Below are 11,256 nucleotides of genomic sequence, written 5' to 3' on the forward strand. Positions count from 1 at the left end.
TTAAACCAAATAGCCAAAACAGTAGTGGCATCTGCCCCAATTTACAGATGTAGCTAAGCAGGGAGGTTTTGCTGACTCTTGCTTTATGAGTTTCTTTAGGTAAAGACCACTTACTGTTATGAGAGCAACACAGTACGCATACATTTTAGACTGTGGTAGCAGTGTTGGCTTAAGCAGCTTCCCCAGCTGTGTCTGCCCTTGTGCAATGCCCAGGACTCCTGTTTGTTTGCCAACATGGTGCACTGAATTGGATCTCCTGAGATGGCTCAAGAAGCAGTGACCCATCTGAAGCCACAGTCTGAGCTGTGCTTTAAACAGGCTTACTTGCATTCTTATGACAACAAAGGGTTAGGCAAAACAAGACCTACAACTTCAGTAAGAAGGAAGTTTGGCCACCCGAAGCCTCCTACTGCCAGCGCACATCCTGCCTCTTGCACCAGCAAATAAGGTGTTGGAGGGAGGTGGCAGCTGATCCCATTTAGCTGCACATAGGTCCTTCCTAAAGAGTCACGCTTTCTCCCATAATCTCATGGTAAAATTCTCCTCTGTACCTGCTCAGACATTCATATCACCACTGGGATATGCACAATGGTATGTTAATTTGTACATTTGCTGAGGAAAAGATTCCAGGATTTCGTATTTCAGGTCTAATCCCAAACACATGTGTTCTTGCCATACAACTCTCCCTGAGGTTGAAAGGGCCTGTCTGATCTGACGTGTTCAGAGGCGCATGATTCATCAGCTTCTCAAAACAACCACACAAACCTCCAAAAGAACTTAAAAGCACAGGATGAAAAAAGATAAAATTATGTATTCCTAGGCACAAATTCCACATCCATACCTTCTCTGACATTTTGCCAATTTAGTCTTCTCTTTACTGTTGTCATGACATTAAGAATAAATTATATCAAATTTATTTATCTAAAAGATTGACACCTCAGCCAATTTTGTAAGCTCTTAGTAGTCAAAAGTGAGTTGATTCATCCCATTTGACTAAACACCTACCTTTCATATCAGAGAGATGAAATCTGCAGATACAGGCATTATTTAGAAGGTGGCTAACTCCAATTACAGTAGTTTTCATAATATAGAAACGATCCCATTTATCACATTTTGAGATATATTTATTTTTATTATGATGTACATTAACTGTTTCAAAAACACCCCCGCTTTCTCTCCCCCTCCGCCCAGTAATTTCCATAGGAAGTCTCAAGCATGGATTTGTTGTGATTATTGGTGGGCTTTTGCTAATCTCTGTTAGGTTGCATACCAAGTATAATAATTTGATTTTGATGAGCGCTATCTTTGCAACTTAATTTAAAAAAAAAACAAAAGCTTTTAAAATGTTTTCTCAACATACATGTTTATACATGTATTTGTACATAAAATGCAAACATTTGTCGATCAAATTACAGCTCAAAAATTGTGATAAATCTTCCTTTGGTGCACATGATTTTGGTCATGTTATAGGAAAAGCATTGTGATGGCCATAGTACAAGTGAGTTCACTATGTTTTTTATATACATATGCTATACTTCCAAATGTCCTGAATTATTTCCAACATTCCCATTCCAAATAGAATAGAATAGAATAGAATAGAATAGAATAGAATAGAATAGAATAGAATAGAATACCAGGTTGGAAATCTTGGACTGCTACTTGGAGAGAGAGTCATGATGTGTTATGAGGCAGTTTGATAAAAATTGGCTATTTACCAGAAGTTATTATCACAAAATTTGTCTTTCTAGGGCTCTTTCTCCCAGTCTATGAAGTACGAAAGTTTTCAATTTTCTTACAGTCTCTTTCACTATAAAAGGTGTCAAAAATACACTGAAACTAATTAATTTTGGAACTCCTTAGAAAAATAAATCTTACCCTTTATTGTTCGGTGACTTCAGCTTAGAGGAACTAAATCTGAATATGACAGCTTCCAGGGGTGAGACATTAATTCTGAGAAAATATTTTTGTATATACTTTCACTATACACTTGATACAGAGATATTATAAGTACGTATAACATTTCAGTATATACAGGCAGGGTTTTGTTTTGTTTGACTTGCCATATTGAATATGGGTGGTATCCTGGAAACGCAGCACTGTCACCTAAGAGACTCAAGAAAATTAAAAATACCCCAAGTATTTGAAATCACTATGACAAATTAACATATGTTGGTAGGGTAGTATTCTCCTAATAATGGTATCTGAGATAATTGCTTACATCTAGCATCTTCAGTTAAGCATTAGAGAAAATGCTTGTGTCTATTTTCATAAATGCAGGATGATACAGGCAGAAACTGTGTAGCACCTCCAGGTATTAATGTTTTAAGCTTTGTAAATGCAGAACACAAGTGTTCTTCCTCTTAACACTAGATGGCAGACAAAAATGGGAAAACATTTCCTTGTTTTCAGAGATAGAATATAGAAAAATTAATTTGCAACTTGAATGAACATTGTCTGAAAGTTCTAAAAATAGTAAGAATGAAGACCAGCAGACACTCACAAAATATCATGCTTATGAGAGCATGGATACTTCCTGCAGCCTTTCATTTGGCTGTGGTTTTTGGCACAAATACTGCAAACAATCAAGTGGAACATTTCGACACTATTTTCTTACTGCTTTTTTATCTCAGTTACTTCCCTTCAATGTTTTGCTATTGTCAAGAAGAACTAAAATTTCTTCAGGCCTTCAAAAGACTTGAACAACTCGAATCGAAGAGTAACTTTTAGAGAAAACGGTCATTACCATATAGCTGCACGGTTGTGTAGTTGCCTTCCATAAATCCAAAAAGCAGGCAATGTAAGACTTATATTGCAACTGATAGTATCTTTCTATTACATCAGTTACCTAAGGTAAACAGGCGGTTTTGGTCTTTATTGTGACTGAATCTCAGAAGAGAGTATGAAAATAACACGTTTGCTAAGGAGGCAGGTTAGTTTAATATAAATTGTTTTTCTAAACATTATGTAATCAGTTCATCTAGCACCCAGTTAATATTTGGGGTTGTTACCTCATTCCTCTCCTAGATCTTCCAAAAGAAGTGTAGCAGGAGGGTCAGAATCCCCAAGGATATGTCCACACTGAATCACACATTAAATTGGGAGATAGCCAAGCTACAGTACCACACTAATGCACCCACTTGCAGGATTTGAGCCTCTGTCTGCACCATGGACGAGGCAGGTGATCTCTGTGCACAAACAAGGTACTGTTAGTTAATGAGACAGTCTGGGACTGCTGTAGAAAAACCTGCTTTGCGTTGCCTGTTATATATAGATGTGTAAAGCATTTATGTGACTTATAACCAGCATAGACTTCCTTGCTATTAAACTGTGATGTGCATATACAATACAATACAATACCAAATCATACATCTTTCCCTCTCTGTGCTGCTACTGTGGCTGCCCAGACTCCAAGCCAGCCTGGCTTTTCTTCAATACCACATTGGGCAACCTTATCAACTATGTTCAGAAAAGATTCAAGTTATTCCCATGGTGTCTTTCCTGTTGGGGTTGTTCCAAAGGCAAAAAGTAAGTCTCCTGGAACAGAAGGTCAACTGCAAAAGTAAATGTGACTTTTCTGCCTCATGGTTAGGAAGTCATATACAAAGATGGCCATAGCTGCTGGTCTTGGTTCCTCAGTTTATTCTCATTACTCAATAGCTTTTGTTATAAAATGTATATATAGAAGCAAAGATGTGACTGGGCATTCTTCTTCCCATGGGAGTGCTTTAGCCACAAAGATACACAACTACATCCCTTTTTCCAGGGTTTCTTCTTGGTTCTATGTGTCTTCCATTCTTTTGTTAGTAGTCACCTAGTTTCAACAGGAGGAGAAAACATTTTCTGTTCTGCCTTGCCAATAAGTTGGTGAACAGGAAATTCTCTTAGGGAATCAGAAATGGGTATTTAAGATGTCTTAGGCTGAAAATAGCACTGAACCCATTTTCATCCACCACCTGAGGAAATATTCAATTGAAAATAGTGTTATACAAGATATTGCCGAAGGCCTTCCTGTTCCTCTTCCCTCATATTCCTGCTGTTCCTACTGCCCCTGTCCAAGGCTCTCCATTTTCTCACCATGTTTGAAAGAACTGGGCAAGTGCCATCCTGCTCCTTGAAGGAATTTTTGTAAGGAGCCTTTAGAGTTACAGGCTCTGCATTTTGATTGGCTGAAGGTACCTGGCTTTAGCGTGGAGTTAAAAACTCTAGACTGGAATCTGGATCTGGGATTTAGCTACGTCAGCCATCTGTTCATTTTCCAGCTTTGCTAATTCCAGACAGTTTCCTGCTTCCTACACAATGTAAAGGTGCTTGAATCCCTAAATCAGGCCTCTGGATCCCTAAATCAGGATACTGGATTCTACTCAGGAAATCAGTACCTAAAGTCATTTATGCAGCTAGCCTTGATTTCCTGTGCCCGCACAGCTCATAGTCAATGGTCTCTGGCCTTGATCAGTGCTTTTGTGCATTCTAGAAATCTAGATGCCAAAACCAAGAGTGTATTAATCAAATAATTATTCAGTAATTATGAATAATGCAGTTCATTAGTTCGAATTTAAAATTCAAACTCAGGCTAGAGGTCATATTACAGTTCCTTTTCAGCCCCCTGTGATTACTATAAGAGTCATTCTGTTACCTTTCTGCACTCAAGAACTCATAGATGTGAATTTTGTTACTGCAGCATCTGTTTGACAGTATTATTGTAGAAGTGTCAGACAAAGATCTTGGCATGAGTGGAAGGCGGTCAAAAATGCACAGGCTCTTTAGGTCCACTGGAATTAATTCACTGTCCACATTGTTTGCAATTGCTTATTCAATATTGTCAGAGAACCTGAGTCATTGCTTTTTAACTTTGTTTTTTTAATTAAAACATTGAAATGTGCCTGACCTTTGCACCAGACCTTGAGGTTCCATCTTAGTGTTTTTCCCTTTATTAAAAAACTCTGTTTATAACTTGTCCTGTGTGGAAAAAGTACTTTGCCATTCTTCTTCGAAATCAGTACATCTTGGTTCCCTTTTCTGAAGTTACACCTTATTTCACCATTTTTGTTTGCTCTGACCAACCTCAGTGAGGCTCTTTATCTGACAGTTTTTTCCACAGCCCTGGTGGCAGGTGAGCTGGCAGGCCATTTAGTGTCCTAATAGAAAATCCAGACTGTCTGGAATGCTGCAAATGAAAAAGATACATTTTGGCAGAAGGCTCCATAACTGATTTATAATTATTTGTTTCTATCTCAACTGGAAATAGCCTGATGAAAGTTATAGAGGTACCATTAAAAGCTCAGTACTCTATAGGTAAACACTATTTATTCAAGTTGCACAAAATTTTACAGCAGCAATGGGAAAAAAAGCATTATTTAGAGGATGATTTACAAACTGTGGAAGGTAATTCTACCACTATAATTCAAGTACATGAATTGAGCAAACCAGTTCCAGTCTTTGGGCCAAGTGGGAATCTCGCTGCTGTCAGTAACATCTGTGAAATGAGAAACATGCCCAAAGAATTGAGGTCAGCACTGGAGAATGATAAAGCTTTTACTGAAATGGGCTAAAAAGTTATTATTTCAGACATAATCTCCTTAGGGATTAAAAAGAGGCACGTAGTAATGTACGTAGTTAGTGGTACTGTGGTAAATACCTGGGACATGCCCAGTTACGAGTCACCGTGGGCCCATAGCTGTGGTTTTTTTCTTTGGCTTTAATGCCTGTGGCTAATTCCTACTGATGGATGCACTTAATTTCGGGGAGTCTTGTTCCAAAATATTGCCTAATAGTATGTAATAGTGATTATAGTAGTTTGATGTGTTGTAGTCCTATGTTTTAAGGCTATAAAACTGGATTTGTTGTTATATAGCTTTTAATCTTACTAAGATAACATCCCCATCCTTTAAATACACAGTTAACTTACTCATCTGCAAAACAAGAAGATAGTCCAGATCGTGTTTGTTTGGGGAAGCATCATTTACAGAACATGGGCAGTTCCACAACTGACAGCTAGATCTACTTTGCAGGGTTCAGATTCAACTTCTGGTATATAAACAGGGCTAGCAGGACAGAAGATTGTCCCGTTATTCAGTATAGTGTTAATTTGAAAAGTTAAGGGTAGTTTGTAGTACGTCTGGACTAGAAATTAGTGAGATTTTGGGTTGTCCTGACATTTAGAAAATAGTTTTTTGGCTTCCCAAAAAGTTTTCCTTCCCATCAAAAAGTATTTTTGTCCAAATCAAAACTTAACTCTTTCTGAGGAATGGATTTATTGACATTATTAATCTTTTTGTGTCTTCTCTTATTGTGACAACAGCATTAGTAGCTGCCTATATTGAATGACTGTAGCTATGCTGTCTGCAATACTGTTTTCAATATATTTTTCTCTATCTTTTGTTGACACATTGGCTTTAGCTGTTGCATTTGAGGCTGCTTTAGTTCCATAGTTCCTCTTTAAAAACTTTTTATAATATGTCAGGTTGGAGTGAACCATTAATCCTGGTCCTAAGAACCTTGTATGTTAGTGTAACTGTAGAATAATGGTGGGATTTTTTAAGAAACCAGAACTGTAGGAGGTTGTAGCAGTACAGGACAAGAAAGGAGTCTATCATTTTCATCCATTAAAGATGAGTTACAGTGAAGTAGTTTATCCACTGTATCTGGAAATAAGCAATATTTTAATACTGAAAATTATAAATCTACTTTGCTGTACATGCATCCATGCCAGAGGCTAAATCCTTGAACAGTACTCATGTAATGTTCACTAATCTATATGAAAGAGCCCATTTTCTAGCTATTATATTATTTCCAAAAGGAGTTCTTGTTACATTTTGTGTTACTGGTATGTATTTACATTACTTAATACATCTCATAGAATGTGTTCTTTATCATTAGTACAATTTCAATGTAATACTGTCTTAATTCTTTTTATCTGCCCTAGAATATATACTAAGTAAAGGTTTCGTATAAAACAATTTATTAAGAAGTTGATGTTTCTATCACCTTGACACCTGAATCTCTTACTGCACACTCTAGTCCTTTCCACCAGCTGGTTTTTGCATGTTAATGTTTGAAAAAAAACAGAATCACATCAGCACTAAGGAAATATTTTTTTTTTTAATTTCCTAAAATCGTCTAGAGATGTAGCCAACCATGCAAAAATTTTCTTTGCCTAATTAATTGGTTTTCCTGACTTGAAAAGTACAGTAGCAATAGTCTACTAGCTCTTCAGATCTACTGAATCTCACAGAGAAAAGAGACAGACCTGAGTTTCTTAAATCAAAAGCAGACAGTAGCATTTTCCACTTGATCTTTTCTTAAACAGGAACTTTTTAGAACTTGTTTATGCATTCCAAAGTAAAAGAGTTCAAACCTATTATCTTCACAAGTTGTGTTTAATAAATCATGTCTGTCATGAGATGAAACACTTCCTGATTTTAAGAAGCTGGTGAGGGTTTTTTAACACTAAAATGTATGTATTTCTGCTTCAGCATATATTCCTCGTCTGACTTGGCAAAAGCATCTGCAATGCACTGCAATTCATGTAGAATCATAGAATCATAGAATAGTTTGGGTTGGAAGAGTGCTTCGAAGGTCACCTAGTCCAACCCTCTGCAATGAGCAGGAACATCTGCAACTGGATCAGGTTGCTCAGAGCCCCATCCAGCCTGGCCTTGAATGTCTCCCAGGGGTGAAGCATCTATCACCTCTCTGGGCAACCTGTGCCAGTGTTTTACTACCCTCATTGTAAAAAATTTCTTCCCCATGTCTAGCCTGAATCTCCCCTCTTTTAGTTTAAAATTATTCCCCCTTGTCCTGTCATAACAGGTCCTACTGAAAAGTCTGTCCTCATCTTTTTTACAGGCTCCTTTTAAGTACTGAAAGGCTGCAGTAAGGTCTCCCTGGAGCCTTCTCCAGGCTAAACAACCCTAACTCTCTCAGCCTGTCCTCATAGCAGAGGTGTTCCAGCCCTCTGATCATCTTGGTGGCCTCCTCTGCACCCTGTCCAAGAGGTCCATGTCTTTCCTGTGCTGAGGGCTCCAGAGCTGGATGCTGTGCTCCAGGTGAGGTCTCCAGAGCAGAGTAAAGGGGCAGAAACACCTCCCTCGAAGACAAAGATTATTTAATCTGGCAAAGATTTGATTAAGAAGCTATCTAATACCAGTCTATAAGTACTTTGGGAGCAACTGCAGAGTTGATGGAATCAGTGGTTCCATCAGTGGTGACAGGTGATCTAATACGGGACAATGGCCACTGCGGGACATTCTGAAGAAGCACTAGGAACTAATTCTTCACTAAGAGCATTGGAACAGACAGTTCAGAGAGGCAGAATTTCCGTACTTGACGGATTGCAAGACCAGGCTGGACAAAGCTGTGTCTGACCTGACCTAGTGATGGTGATATTCCCTCTTCAGAAGGCAGTTATGGTCTGAAGGAAGACCTCAAAATGACCCTTCCAACCAGTGTTTAAATGACTCTATGATTCTGTGATTAAGGTAATCAGGTTAGTATAGACAGTATTGTTGCCACAGGATAAATTTACGCTGAGATTTGCCAAGATCCTAGCTTTGAAAATACCTCTTCAAACAACAAAGTGGCTTGAGATGATTACCCAGCTACAGGTGCAGAAAAAATACTTACCTGATTAATGTTTTGTATACCTTCAGTACATTCAGATGGATTACTTGTCAGTACCACAGATTTAAAGTATCAAATGCCAGAGGAAGGATAAAGAGATTATTATTTGGATAATGTTTGAATTTTGCAAGTTACAGCAATAACAACAGAAAAAGCAATACACTGCAGAAACTACATAGAAAGATTTTAGAAAGTATATTCTATGGCAATGAAAACAGTACTCTGTGCCTGTGTTTGGGCACTGAACTGAGGCCTTGATATGCTTTGGATATGATGGGAGTTGGGACATACAACTCACAGGTAATCTGCAGGCTGAAGGAGGTGGTTACTCCTCTCTAGTCAGCACTATTTATACCATGCCTGGAACACTGCCTCTGTTTGTGGAGCCTCTGCACAGGAAAGGTGTGATGAGCTTGAGTGAGCCATGCAGAAGACTGGAGGGCTGGGAGATGTAACCTGTCGCGGGAGGCTGAGTGAGCTGGGCTTGTGCTCTGCACCAGGAGGCTGCAACAATAAAGAGTGTGGTAAAATAGCTGTTTTCTTAAGGTAGGATAAAATCAAGAATACAGATAGTGAGGACATCTTAGGTCCCTTCCAATGCTGGGAATGCCACTTCTGTGCAGCATCAGACAGACACTGGAGGGACCTTTCGCTGGCATGCTACACAGATGCTATCTCTGGAGGGATTCCTCCTCCTTCCGCTGATGTGGAGCCTTTTGTTTTGTTTAGCAAACAGTCATATATCTTCTTCTGACAGGCTGGGACATTATCTCTGTCATATCATTCACCAGTGCACAGCACAGGCTTTAAGTACAAGGCCGAGTAGGTCAGACATGTCTTGTTCAATATCACCAACTCCTTAAATACAACATCTTCTGCAAGGCTCCCAATACAGCTTGTTGATCCAGGAGAAGAAACAGCTTCAGGGTGTCCCCCAGTACCTATGGGGAGGCTAGTGAGAGGTCTCAAGTAGGCTTTTACTGAAGTCATGAGACAGTGGTCAAAATCAGAGGAGGTTCTGGTGGTACATAAGAGAAGCTTTTTCACAAGGAAAATAATTAAGCGTTCGCCCCTGGTTACCCAGGGAGGTTGTGGGGTCTCTGCTTTTGGAGGTTTTCAAGACCTGACTGGACAAATACTAACTAAACTGTCCTGAATTCAGTGTTGTCCCTGCCTTGAGCAGCTGTGTGGTTCTGTAATTCTAACCAGATGCTTAAATTTAAGTCTTAATCCATGAGCTGAATCCCTCCCTACTAGCTAACCAACAAATATTAGATGAGAGCCCACACTGAGAAATTCAGCAGAAGTTAATTAAAATGTACCTTCCCACACTACTGAAAGTAAATAATTTAGGAAAAGAATTTAACTTGGACAGATAGAGTTTGGAAGGAAGCAAAGCTGGGCAACAAGAGAAGGACACTATTGGATTAAAACAACAGCTAAGACTACTTAAGCATTTTCATCTGTTACCCTGTTTTTCTTTTCTCAGTGAGTTATATTCCCAGAGTGGATTTAATTTCAGTATAACATTATCATGGATGTCTGCTAGCGTGGATGAAAAAGGTGGAAAGGGCACAATTACAAAGTTATGAAACCATTGACATATATTGAACTAGTTATATGTAAGATGACATAGAGTCTGACATCACTAGGACAATTTGTACAAGGAGGGCCACCTCCCTTTTTATAAACATGGCAAAGGCTACTTGTTGCACAGCATTCTTGGCCTTTAAACTGTGTCTACATGCTGGGTCTGACACCTACTACAGCTTGGCTGCTGCCCAGACAGTGTGTGCTGTGTACGTGTGTACACCTAGGAGGAGCTGCATGTTCCCAGGGATATAGTTGAACTGCTCTAGGTGTAGGTGATAAAATACATTTGCCTGAAATATATGTCTACCCGTTCATTATGCATTGTGAAAATCATACAAATATATGCTTCTGCTACTATGTTCTGGTTAGTCTTTTCAACAGTATCCAAGAAGTGACATATGTTGCCTATTCTGGTCTTTTTACATTTATCTTCCATGCCTGACCATGGGCTTAGTTTCCTATCTGACATGTCCCTGTTTCAATGCACTTAGTCCTAACTCTGCCTAGACATAGATGGCTACCCTGCTAGAAGATTAAAGATCATGCCTGGCCTTTTGTTAACTCATGGAGTGAGGATGATCAAGGTAAATGGTTTTGGAGCACACACCTGAAATTTTGTCTCCATCTGAAGGCAGAACTGAAGATCAGCCAGCCTGCTCTACAGCACAATGTTTGCCACCAGCAGAATTTCCAGGCATTCATGGTTTGTGGCCAATTCAGTTACTCTCTGGAAGTTGCTGTGTGAAGGGAGGGTGAGGGTAGAGACAAACCCATTTGTTCCCTTATGGTCTTGCCATAGTGTTTCCCACGAATGGGATAAATTCCAAACTTGGGGGCAATCTAAAAGGAAACTACCTCAGGAATCTAAGTTTCCTACAAAAAGGGTTCCATTTAGGAAAAAATTGTCAGATGTATTAGATTAAGTTGTTATGATTCATACTCTTTGTGAGATGGTCATAGAGGAAAGCTGTTGTGGACTCAGGCAGCTGCAGCAGTGTTCAGCCAAATCTGGATTACGGATACTTAGAGCTGCTGTTGATGGCA

The sequence above is a fragment of the Patagioenas fasciata genome, chromosome 1 (genome assembly GCF_037038585.1).
Source record: "Patagioenas fasciata isolate bPatFas1 chromosome 1, bPatFas1.hap1, whole genome shotgun sequence".
Classification (NCBI taxonomy): Eukaryota; Metazoa; Chordata; class Aves; order Columbiformes; family Columbidae; genus Patagioenas; species Patagioenas fasciata.